At 47.7% G+C, this 13,133-nt stretch overlaps 2 long non-coding RNA genes across 2 annotated transcripts in view; one reads left to right on the forward strand and one right to left on the reverse strand.

Annotated features, from left to right (window-relative positions):
• Positions 1–7,821, forward strand: part of LOC109316166 — a 14,568-nt gene extending 6,747 nt beyond the window's left edge. Inside the window, exons 2-3 of the long non-coding RNA XR_002102741.1 lie at positions 1,332–1,333; positions 7,810–7,821. This is a non-coding gene — a long non-coding RNA (uncharacterized LOC109316166). The remainder of the gene's footprint in view (positions 1–1,331; positions 1,334–7,809) is intronic.
• A 2,466-nt stretch (positions 7,822–10,287) lies between these two features.
• LOC109316168 overlaps positions 10,288–13,133 on the reverse strand; it is a 5,364-nt gene continuing 2,518 nt past the window's right edge. Inside the window, exons 2-3 of the long non-coding RNA XR_002102743.1 lie at positions 12,506–12,609; positions 10,288–10,420 (exon numbers count right to left, since the gene is read on the reverse strand). This is a non-coding gene — a long non-coding RNA (uncharacterized LOC109316168). The remainder of the gene's footprint in view (positions 10,421–12,505; positions 12,610–13,133) is intronic.

A 13,133-nucleotide genomic window follows, 5' to 3' on the forward strand; every position in this document is an offset into this window, starting at 1 on the left:
GCAGGGGCTGGGGCGGGCATGAGACAGAGCTGTGGTTTGTTTGGGGGGGTGCAGGATGGGGGAGGCAGCTCCTGCCGCTGCGTGCTGCTTATCCGGGAGTTGCTCATCTGGCAGCTTGTCTGGTGGCTCCCACCGCTGCTCCCACTACTTGTCCAGGAGGGCATGGAGGGGTGGGCGTGTGCCCCAGATCTGGGAAGGGCAGGCTGCACTCAGGGCTGGCAATGGCGTGGGGGTTATGGGGGGACTGGAACCACCTGAAAATTTGCCATAGCCCCTACTTCCAGTGCTGCTGCCACCCACCCAAAGCGCAACCCAGTGCAGCTCCAGCCCCGCTAATCCACCCTGCCCGGATCCGGGGGCATACACCCCACCATGCCCTCCCAGACAAGCGGCAGGAGCAGTGGCAGGAGCCACCAGACAAGCCGGAGCTCCGTCCCGCACACACACCCCACCCTGGCTGGGCTGCACTTGCCCCAGCCCCTGGCCCACTCCACCCCTTACCACAGGAAGCCCTGATCTGCCCCCACTGCCCGCCACTGGCACTTCTGGGCTGGTGTGATCAGCCGTGGGGGAATCACAGGGATCGCTTCTCCTGGCACCCCTACTACCTGGCCAGTGCTCTTGGGGGGGCACCAGTGCTCTTGCCTGCCCCTCCGCCTGTTGCCTAAGTGGGGAACACTGTTATCAGAGGCTTCACCAGTGCTCTCAAGAGGTGCACATGCACCCCCTACACATCACCACTTCATGGAACAGTGCAGTTCAATGGGTCACATTTGCAGTACTGCCAACCCAAATGTGTCAAAAATCATGAGATAAACTCTTAAAAATCAAGAGATTTGGAATGTAAATCATGAGATGTTATTTTTGAAGTGTGTGTGGAGTGGTGGGGCTTATTTGTGAAGGTGTGGGAGGCTGTGGGTGTGCGTGAGGGGGGGTTGGAGCCTGGGGAGAGGGATCCCCACATACCCTGGCAGGATGCAGGGTGCTGTGGGTCAGAAGTGAGAGGAAGCAGCAGGGCTGGGGGGGCCTGTGGCTTGGGAGCGAGGAGCAGACACACAGACCAACAGACACATGCACGCGGATGGGCTGAGGCGGGGCAAGTCATGCAACAGAGCCATGGGAGGTTCATCCAGAAGCATGGGGGGTGAAGAGGAGGCATGACTCCCTGCCACTGCACACACCTCTGAGGGAGGCATGGGGGGCATATGCCCCCCAGATTTGTGTGCGGGGCAGAGGCAGGCTGCTTGCTACGGGCTGGGCTTCGCGCCTCATGGATCACCTTTCTCATGCTTGTGACAATTTTGGTCTGACCATTAGACTAAAGAAGACAGTAGTCAGGGATCAACAAGTTGACTACCATCCCGAAATGAGAATAAATGATGAAAGCCTGGAAGTGGTTGAAAAATTAATTTACTTGGGCTCTGCCATCTTGCAAAATATTGGCTTGGAAACCAAAATTAACACTCACATTGAAAAGGCAAGCAATGCCATGGCTAAACTTCAAAAGAGAGTATGGAAAAACAGAGTGCTCACTCTGTCAACAAAGATGGCCATCTACAGCACTTGCATACTTAGCTGTCTATTGTATGGCAGCGAAACATGGATTCCTTATGCTAAGGAAGAAACAAAACTGAATGGTTTCCATCTTTGATGTCTCCATCATATCCTGGGCATAACATGGCACGACAAAATTGCCAATTTCGCTGCTCTGGAACAGGCCAAGATAGCCAGTATGTTCATATGCCTGAGACAGAAACGTGTAGGACACGTGAATTGTATGACAAATGGCCGAATCCCCAAGGACATACTTATGGTGAGCTGGCCACTGGCAAATGTCAATTTGGATGGCCCAAATTCCAGTTTACTGATGTTTGCAAGAAAAACCTTCATGAGCTGCGCATCGATAGCCAATGCTGGGAATCAATCACTTTGCACCACTGTGAGTGAAAAGCCACTGTGAAGCAGGGCCTACATTACTTTGAGATGGAGAAGGTCAACGATGAGCTAGAGAAGAGGCATCAGAGGCAGGCAAGACAAAACAGTACTCGGCATGCCAGTGCAAACTCAACCAAGTTTGTATATGCGACTTGCCGGAGGGCTTGCTTCTCATGCATCTGACTCCTCAGCCACTGAAGAAGCTGTGATGATACCTGGCAACCCACCAAAGGCACAATCTTCATGGACTCCTAGACCAATGGCTGCCAATGATATATGTTATCTCAGAGCACAATGTGCATTATCTCAGAGTGCAATATGGGGGGGAGGTATTATCTCAAAATCCATACACACACTATGGTATCATACACACACATACAAACACCTACTATGCTCTGAGATAACACACACATTGATAGATACATATACCCCCATACTATGTTCTGAGATAGCACATGGTATATTCTGAGATAACATGCATATAGCCGCATGCTGTTCTAAGACAACACACATATTATGGTATGAGATACTGCATTCCCACACATGCACGCACACCTATTCTGTGATAGCACATGCTATATTCTGAGATAGCACATGCACATACTATGCACAAGACAACATACGTACCTTCCCTATGTTCTCAGCTAACATATATATATATACGTGCTCCCTATGTTCTGAAAAACACATACGCTCTCCCTACTATTTCCCAAGTCACTCAGCACATCTACAGATTAAATGAATGCAACACAATAAACTCTGGCGGGTATCATGCCAGAGTGTATTGCTCTCGGGCATCACATTTATATATGTTCCTGGGACCATAGCACACTGAGCTGGGTCAAAGCAGCCCTGGCTGGCAAGGGGTCCAGGGGTTCAGTCTGCCAGCCCAGGGATGCTCTGACCCAGCTCAATGTGCTGCCGAGGGGCTGGCTGGGGCTCAAGGGTGCTCCGATGCAGGGCTAGCCAGCAGGCAGCCTCTGCACTGAAGCATGCTCATTCCCCAACCAGCCCCATCAACATATAAACATGCATTACTGCACACTGAAGAACACCGCCATAAGTACTTGTTTACAAGTACTAACCTACAGAGGAGTTAATTATTTTATTACAACCTAATAGGACCACATGTATAGATACTGAGACTACTGCAGAGCTAATTAGGCAGCTCCACAATAAACATCTCATGTAGATGGGCCCACTGTGTCATAAATTGAACCACCTGCCCCCAGCCTGATCATACCGCAAACAAAAACAAGTGATTATAAAGCCCACCAGTGGCTTTTAATTTTCCTGTAAGTCTCATCAAAACTCAAGCCTGTCTAACCATATGGGTATCTTCTGGGAAGTGACGCCAGAGATAGGGACACAGGTTCTTTCTATTTGCGTTACCACGTCAGCAACTTATATTTTGCTTTACAAATTAAAAGATACGTGGGTGGGAGGAGGATTCTGGTTTTGCTCCATGAAAACATCTTCAGGATGGGATCTGAAAGCAAATGGGTTTACCTCCTTCTTGCCTCTTTATAATAGCATGTAACATGAGAGCTGGCTGAAAAGCAGGGCTGAACTTTTCCAAAACATTTCATTTTTTCCACTGGTTTCCAAAATTTGAATGAAACAAAATGAATAAGAAGGTTGGGGTTTTGTTTTTTTAAGTCAGCTTCAGTCATTCAAATTATAAACAACAAAAATATTCTACTTAGCACTTATAAAATACTAACTTTATCTCCAAATACTTTCCAAACATTAGCTAACACAATCAGGATGTTTTAATCAAAACTCAGTTTTGATAGTTCAGGGGGCAGTTTGCAGGGTGAGGATAAAATAAATATGGTTCCCCCCTTTTAGCTTGAATGATTAGCCAAAATTCTGAGCCCTTCTGGGTTCTTTCCTTCTTTAGGGGAAGAAATTTATGACAATCAGCTTCTTCTTTAATATAATCTTGTTTTATCTATAAAGATTGTACCTCAAGTCTTGTGTCACTGGACACATTAGATAAATAAGAGGCAGTCCTCTGCTCATTATCCCAAGCCCATCTTTCCAGCCAGCACTCTGTCCTGTTGTCTCCTCAGTCATTTCTTGGGGGTCATTATTTTTGTTCCTCTATGTCCTGACTTTTCAGCTCTTTGCCCTCTGCTTCTGGCCCATGCTATTTTAATCCATTCAGTGTCCCAGCCTCTGCTTTTGCAATCAGTTTATATGTGGTCAATGCTTTTGGGTAGTGTCTGTTATTGTTTCAGCTCTCACACTCCATAAATGATCCCAATAGCTTCTCTCATTTAACCACAAGGAAGGGGTGCAAGAAGCTCATCAGTTTCAAAGAGGTCTGTGGTTGCCCAGATATCCAAGACGGTTGCTGACCTCCTACCAGCACCCTCCAGGACCAGTATAACAATTCTGGGCAGCTACCAGTATTTCAGTCACCATCCACCATGTGCACAGAGATTCTGTTATCACTATTGCCAACTCTCCCCATTTTATCTCAGGCCTTGCCATATTTGTCTTATCCTGAACTTCTCCAAATTTTGGAGTCATCACAACACAGAGGTGGAAGAGGTCTCCTGGATCATTTAGTCCCTGAATTCACATACTGTGCCTGGCTCCCTGTGATCAGGGACCTGAGGAGGAATGGTTTCCATCTGAAAGCTTGTCTAACTTTATCCCAGTTACATAGCTGGCCCAGTGAAAAATCTCACCCTAAGAAATCTTTGCCTCTCCCATAGTTTCCATTACCAGGGCTGGCCCATCCTATCCTGCAAAGCCTGCAGCCGCAATGGGCCCCGCAGCTAAGGGGCCACTTGCATCCGGCTGCTCCCCCCCTCACCCTGCCCCCTGCTGCCAATGCCGCCATGGGTTTCACATCTGGCCGCTTGCCACTGCCCCACCCCCTCCCCCCGCCACTGCCACCAGCAGTTTCGTCAGGGCAGGGGGCCCCAAAACTATTTCTTACAGGGGGCGCCAAAAAATTGTGGGCCAGCCCTGACCATCATAACTACAACATCACTCTTACACTACCTGAATTTGCAAGAAATTGCTAACCCAAGGAATCTCCAAAATAACCACTTCAATCTGTCACGCTCAGCTACAAGTCATAATACCCAAAGCATCAAAAACACCCTCTAACATTCCATAGGTAAGTGAAAGGGGGGCAAGGGCACTATACATCCATCTTGTAGGTGAAGTTCTTGTTATCCATCTGTGAGACTCTCAATGAGATAGCAGCTCTGCAAAAAATGCAGCAGATTATCATGGACAGCATTGTAATTCCTGTGCATGAAAAGGTCAGAGTTAAGGGTAGGCCAATTATCTTAATATTGGCACTTCCTGTAATATTTCTGCACTGCAGCCTTTGTAAGGAGGTCAGCTGCACACAACTAAGCACCAACTGAACCCCAATCCCTTTCCCTTGGGGCTACTTTTAAGGAACTTCTGCACCATCTTGGCCATGCTGCACAATGTACTGGCTTCAGTCCTTAAGCAGCTCCTACCTCCATGACTTCCCTAGTTCTTGCCCCAGTACCCCTGACTACACACCCAGCCTTTCAGCCATCCAACTCCCATTTGACCTCGGCTCACTTCTTGATCTCTGATCCTGGTAAACCCTCTGGCTAACCTCTGATCCTGACCTCTGATCCTGGTAAACTCTCAGTGCTTGAACTCTGGTCTGACCGTGGCTTCCTTCCTGACCACTGACTCCGGTAATCCCCCTGGCTCATTGTTTGAACTTAGCCTTGACTTTGGCTTGCTTCCTGAACCCCAATCCTGGTTAGTCCCCTCACCTGGCACTCAGCTTCTGACTTCTGGTTTCTGACCCCCAGGCATGTAACTCTGATCTGCCCTCTGTTGCTCCCAACTGCAGCTTACCTCTGCAACCCCCAGTACATCCCTGGCTCTACCCACTAGGCCCAATGCCCTGTGCATTGGTGATGTTCCTTAACTTCTACAGACTTCTCTTTTCAAACTTATGCTTTTGTCCTGCAAACACTCGCTGCATAGTTGTGTAAATATCACATTCTCTGTATGACTCTGTACATTGTTTCTCACCTGAACCTGATTTCAGTGATGTAGACAGAAACTGTGTGAAGGATAGCATTTCCATGCGCAACAGCTTCTGAGGTTTTACACATGAAATGAAAACATAGTGATCCAAACATTTTAGCAAGATGAAATTATGTCAAATAACTTTTCAAACTGAAAAAAAAAAACAGGTTTTCAATTAATCTGTGTCTGTCTTCTCTTTCTTTGGTCAAAAAGGACAAGGGTGCCCTAGCCCTCAAAAAATCTTCTGCTCAAAACTTAGTCCAGAATAATGCACCCCAGTGAAGTCTTTACATTATGCTAGAAATAACTTGTACCTCACACTCACTGCCTCTTCACAGAGGATATAATGCAATTGGGTGAAGCTAAATTTGACAGTAATTGGAAAAAAAGTGTGTGTACAATCAAAAGAGGTGGCTGGTTCATATGCATTACTTTTATTCCCAAAAATATTACATTGAATCATTAATAGTAATAATCTCCCACAGATCATCCTTTCAGGCAAAAGCCATGGTTGATTTGAAATCTCTATATGCCCTCGCTATTCAGAAGAATTTGCAAATCTCTTCAAACCATGCAAGGAAGTTTCAGAAATTTTATCTTCCCTTTCTCCTGATCTGTGCAATATATTGTCCCCAGTTCCAGAAATGCTAATTAGCCTGACTACCTATCAACACCACTTGCACATTGTAATTTAGCTGCTCTGACTCCAGGGCACATTAAGGACCACAGGAGCAGTTGACCTGTTCGACCAGGGGTGGGCAATTATTTTGGGCGGAGGGCCGCTTACTGAGTTTTGGCAAGGCATCGAGGGCTGCATGACAGACAGCCGAGGCAGATAAATATTAACTTTCTACATTTTTTAGGGGCACCACAGGCTGGATAGAATGGCCTGGCGGGCTGTATCCAGCCCGTGGGCTGCATTTTGCCCACCCCTGTGTTAGACAAATGCCCCTCTGTGTCCGTGGAAACATGCCTCCTAGCTGCTAAGCTATGACCTTGGCATAGCCTTATTAGGCTTATTATCTGTGGGCAGGATTGCTGGCTGCCCTTAGCCTGCCAACCAGTCTACATGACTGCCTGAAGAGACAAAGGCCACCCTGGGGTTCCCCTCTTGCCCAGGTGGGCAGGGTAGACTCTGAGATCCTGCTCTGCCCTGCACTGTATCAGCTGGGGAGTATCATTCAATCTGCTGCTGGGGCATTTTGGCCTTTGTAAGCGCAGCAATGGGGCATTTCCTGTGGATCTGATTGAAGGGCACAGGAAAAATTCACAGGAGCATCTCATGCATCCATGCTGGAAAACCACTCTGAGAACCATGTGGGATAAGGGAAGTCCGACAGTAAACTGGGACAACATGGGCTATGGGGGGAGGTGGCGCTCTGTATGGAGGAAGTAAGGTGATTTGGGCATTACTGCAGCTTAATGTTGTATCCTGCATATCAGACCTGATCTGCTGCTAGTGCCTAAGTCAGAGTCCCTCTTACCTTGCTGGGAGCATGGATGTGTGGGAGCTGCAGCTGCTGACCTTGGGCTTAAGATCCACTGGTTTCTTTTTCTTGCTTGTATTTCCCACAGAGAAATGAGTCTCTGCCAGGCCAGCATCTGAGGGCAGTGGATTCATCTGATCCAGCTGCACTCATCTTCTACCGCACCTTTCCCCCCTCCCTGCAAACTCCCACCCACATGATAATGGTGCCCAACCTTTGGGGCAGTGAGCAAAGGTGGCTTGCTTTGTGGCTGAACTCTGACATCCCTCCTTTTTAGCATCTGATGCTGAATGGAGCTGTCAGATGCCTGCATCAAGTGAAGGTGACAGCTGGGTTATTGAAGCAATGCCTTCAAATGCTCACAACAGAGCTGAGTATTTTCTTAGTAAAAGGCTGGCACAGCACCTGGAGAAACAGCCAAGGAAGCAGAGGGTTCTGTAGAGGCAATAGCAACCAAGCATTGTGCAGAATACAGATGAGTGCCTCACACCATTCACCCAGCTTCACTATGCTCCAGCCCACAGTGAGCACAGCCCTGGGAACAGGGCTTGGTCATTGACTGCTTCTGTTGTTGGAGTTCTTGCCTTGGCATATTAAGATGAAGGATTTGCTTAGGCAATGGCTTGTTCTAGTCTAAGTACTCACAGCATTGGATGTTAAAACACAGAGGGCCAGTCTGTGCCCCTCTTTAAACTAATGAGCCTTTCATTCTGTGAAGTTGTTTGTTGAGTCAGGTGCTGTGCATTGTCTTTGTGGAAAAGTCAGGCCCATCAGTACTCAGAATGCAGATAAGGTTTCTCACCAGTGTTTTTTAGACCTTAATTAAATTACACTATGAGTTAAATTCTAATCAGGGTGCTCTTTGGAGACAAACAGAGTTGTGGTAATGAGTAGATAGCAAGCCGAAGCTAGAATAAATAGAGCCTTTTTTACGTGGCTAACTGAAATTCTTGGAAGAAAAATGGACGCAACTTTGCTCTTCTTGCTCAAAACAAAAAGAAACTGAAAACATGTTTTAGGGGCTAAACAAAATATTTTGCTTCCTTTTATTGAATGAGAAAAAATATAAAAAAGTAACTCAAAAATAGCTAAGCCTAATCTTGAAATGCCATTTTAAAACAAGAAATTGAAATGCTTCATTTAGTACATATCAAATATTTCAGGGTTTTGCATTTTTTTGGAGGGTGTAACTATTTGCTAGATTTGGCATGAGTTTGCCAGTGGTTTTAGTCTAGTCAGACTTGCATTTTGCAGCAAATAAAATATGTGATCAAAAATGCCTCCAGTTCTGCCACTGAAAATGCATATATACACTTCTGTAGTCACAATGACCCATGTATCAGGCCAACAATTTGGAAAACTCCAGCCTGCTAAAATCTTTTGGGACAGACTTTGTTCCACCTATTATGTGCCTAAGGGGACTTAGACACCTCAGTGCAATTGTATTCCAATTTGTTCAAGTCCATGAAAATTCACTAGTGCATCTCTTTCATAACGTGCTGTTATCTCAAGCTGCTGACAGATAGTCAAGTAAAGGCACAGTCACCTGATAAGCACTCCCAACTTTGGAAGCACACCAAAGCACTTCAAGACTGCAATGCTCTCCTGAGGCTAGGAGATGACTGGTACTGTCAGCCATGGGAGTACATTGTAGTCTTGAAGGGCTCTGGTGCACTCCAAAAGCTAGGACCCTAATCAGCTATTTGGCACCGTGACCACATATTCTTTTTAAGAGTTGATGGGAACCAGACACAAAGGGTGCTGACTGAAATGCAGCTCCCTGCTGTAACTCATGGAGCTTCACAGAAAGTGCCATGAGTTACAGTGACCCCCTCCCCACTCCAACAGATGTTTCTGTTTGGTGAAGGGAAAGGGGTGGGGCGGAGACTCAAGCTCCACTTTGGAGCTGATCCCTGGGAGAGAGACTGTGCGTCTGCAGCCTCTCTCCGCTAGCCCTGCGCCCCACCTTCCAGCTCCAGTGCTGTCTCAGAATGGGAAGAGGAAGGAGGAGAGGAAAGAGCTCTGGTGTTGGGCTCTTGTGCTGGGGTGGGGGTGGATTGTGCTCTCCCACTTCAGAGGGGCTCCAATCCACCTGCTCCCCCACTCCAGCTCAGGCTAGGTAAACCCCAGACTGGAGCTCCTTCCTCTTCCCCCATCCCCCCTCCTATCCTGTAGACAGCACCACCACTATTCCTCCTTTTCCCCCATCTTTCCACCTATCCCAGCCCATCGCAGCACTGGAGAACTCAGACGGGCTGGAAGAAGCAGGAAAAATAAACTGGAGGAAGTGGGAAAAAATAAAATCCCAATCTCAAACATATTTAAACTTGTAAAGAGAAATGCCAGGGAGTCCAAGAAGCCAAAACGATTGCTGTTGATAGAAGAGGCTCAGACAGTATGGTGATGGGCAGCAGTACAAAATCATAGGATAAACTGGTGGTGATCAGGAAAACCTTATGCCTCAGTGCAGGGAGGAAATGCTCATCCAAGATGAGTGTCAGCAGGACAACTTGGATTAAAGGGAAGTACACACAGGTTTACAACAACAGCAAGCATTTGATATGTCCAGTTAAAGTATCATTTTCCATCGTAATATCCTTTAATTGACCCTGTGGTTGCTTAGTGACCTTCTATTTTATATACCAAAATATTTTATTTTTTCCCACTTCCTCCAGTTTATTTTTCCTGCTTCTTCCAGCCCGTCTGAGTTCTCCAGTGCTGCGATGGGCTGGGATTTTCCATCTGCTTATAGGAAAAGTGATTCTGAAGTTTAGTCAGGTGATTAGGATGAGTATGGAGAAGACACAAAACACAGCTGCAATCAAAACCTTTTATGGTTCAGCATGCTTCTGATTTTTACAATGATACCTATGGGTCTGATTACACTCTCTCAAGTTGAACAGATGACTCCCCTCCTTGTCCATCAAATCCCATCATCCCACTGCAGAATGGTGCTGAAATGGAGAATGGTGGCATATAAAACAGTATACATTTCCTTGGCACTAGTAGTTTCTGTTTAAAAATCTAACCAAGGAAAACAAATAGGTCTGGATTCTCTCCTCTAACATAGTCCTGACAGTGCAGAAATGGGCAGAGGATGGAGTTATTTTTCCTGAGCTCCCAGTACTGGCGCTTCCTCCAGCCCAGCCAAGTTCCCCAGTGCTACGAGCTGTCTCTGTCAGGCCCCTGCCTTTCCATCCATACCCCTGCCAGGTACCTTGTGTTAGCAATTGCACAGACACCCTTTGAGTACAGCCACTGCTGTCCACCCTTGGCTGGGACCAGAGCCACTGTGGTCCTTTCTTGCCATATTAAGGACCCAAGCAGGAACAAAGATTTCACCTTCCATTTCATTTTGAGAAAGACCTAAGTCCCTTCAATGCTAAATCCAGAAATGGCGGCCAAGTTTGTTTTACAGGAATGGTGACCCTGGGAAACTACAGGCTGTCCTCTGCTAAGGACAGGAGGACTCAGGTAAGGAACAGACGATGATGTGGATAATAAACACATCCAGCATCCCAGCCATACGGATTACAGAAACAAAACAGCTGGCCCACAGATTATGAAAAGGATGAGCCTTCAGATTGTAAACCACCCTCTATGCAAGTAAGGTGAATCAGAAACATACCCAGTCCTGCCTTCAGTAGCATACCTGCCCCTTCCTCTGAAGCAGCTGGTGTTAGAAACTGCCACAGGGACAGGACTAACAAGACCACTGCTTGTTCTGACAGCAGGTGATAAGCGAGGCAATGAGAGGGAGAGGGTGTGAGGTTTGACAACTGACTTGACAGGATCATTTACTTTTCTTTGAAACCATCAGTAGTTTAGGGAATGTAGAAAAGGCTCTGACCTTCCTCCAAGCAGAGCTACCCTGCCCTCACAGACACACAAAAAAGAAGTGAAGTCTCACCAACTCACCAGGGCTGTGACGAACACTGTTGCCAAATTAGAGGGCATGGCATACTCAGAGTTTCAAACCCTTGTGATTCTGTTTCATAGCAGAAGTTATTCTCTACAGCTACAGCATTATGGAGGCAATGGAAACTTGGCAGATGCCAGGAAAACCAAAGGAAGCAAGACAAAACTGACCAAAAGTGGAGAAAAAAAGTCCTGGAATGCCTCAGTTTGCAGGTTAGCCATCCCCTTGCTAATAACTGTAGGTGAGATTTTTCAAAGGTCTCCCAACACATCACATCTGTTCCCAAGTGAGCAGTTGCCCTGCAAGCATGCTGCTTGCCTAGGAATGGGCATGGTGTACAGTAGCTTCTCTCCACAGTGTGGTCCCCTCCTAGCCCGGCTGATGTCACAGGAGACAGTTAATGCCTCCCTCTGCACAGTCCTGCTCCAGAGGCAACAGGCATGGGGTAAGGGTTAAGGACCTGACTTGCAAAGGTGCTGAGTATCAGTCGCCAGCTCCCAGATTTTGTTGTGGGTGTTCTCTGCCAGCTCTGAAACCAGGGCCTTGGAGCTTGATCCATACTGCCCCCATAGACATCTGCACTTAGATAGGATAGTGCCCGAAAATGAGGTACTTTGCCCTAGGAGGCTGATCCCAGGAGGGTGAGGCATTCTGGTTCCCTAGAGAACTAACTCAGAGAGTTCATTGCCTCCGAAGAGTAAGAGGATGTCTAGGTCCTAAGCCAGAAGGTACCTCCAGGCGCTAACAAGAAAGGTTAGGCCCACAGGATGTGTCTGAATGCCCACTCTTCTCAGTGTTTGGGGGGCTGACTATAGTTGAGCCCTCTTCATTGCTTGGGGTCCCAGACCACCTACAGGGGAGGCACCTGACACCCACTGACAGCAGCATTCCTCTAGTTCAGTACAAAGCGCAGCACCCATGGTCATGCTTGAACTCAGGTCACAGTTCCTGCCTTCCTCCTGCAACCCAATCAGACACCTATGAAAACAATGTGGTTGTGACCTTAGGTGCATTTCTCATGCACCTCCCAGACAAGTAGCAAGGCATAAAAAATGAGACTAAAATGTTACTTTCTGATGCTAGCCTATGTTCTCTTCAGTTAGGTTATGCTGCTACACACCTTTGGATGGACGGAAGGTCTTACTGGTATGTGGAAGCTTTCTTCACCAGTAAGGAGCTGCCTGCATATGTTCTGCATGGTGCTCCAAAGCCACTGTGTTCCTCCTAGAATAAAAGTAGGCAATTATTTGTGCTGGAGGGCCACTTAAGGAGTTTCAGTGAGCTGCTGCAGGCGGGGGGAAGGTCAGGGGGTGGGGGTTGTTGACCAGTTGCAGCAGGAGGCAGGGGAGCATGCTGACCCAACCCAGTGTGGTGGAGTGGGGGCAAGCATTGATTCTATTTGGCCCCAGGCTGCCCACCCTGCACCCACTGCCAGGTAACTCGATGGAGTGGGCGGGCAGGGTCTCCATGGAGACCAGCCTGGGATCTTCACAGGCAGGGTATGCTTAGTCAGGCAGACTGGATGGGGCTGCAGGTGGGCAGGGAGCAGCATCCAGGAGTGGGACGGGTGGGTGAGGCCGAGATCATGGGACAGTGACAGTGTGAAGCCAGGGCCCAGTGTAGAGCCTCAATCCCGCTCCCCACCTGTCCCTGCAACAGGTGAGCAGGGATGTGCAAGGAGTGGATTGTGGCTCTGTCCTGGGCTCGCATTGTCGCCATTCAATCCCAGCCCCCAGCCCACCCACCCA

The sequence above is a fragment of the Crocodylus porosus genome, unplaced genomic scaffold, assembly GCF_001723895.1.
Source record: "Crocodylus porosus isolate Cpor-Errol unplaced genomic scaffold, CroPor_comp1, whole genome shotgun sequence".
NCBI classification, from domain to species: Eukaryota; Metazoa; Chordata; order Crocodylia; family Crocodylidae; genus Crocodylus; species Crocodylus porosus.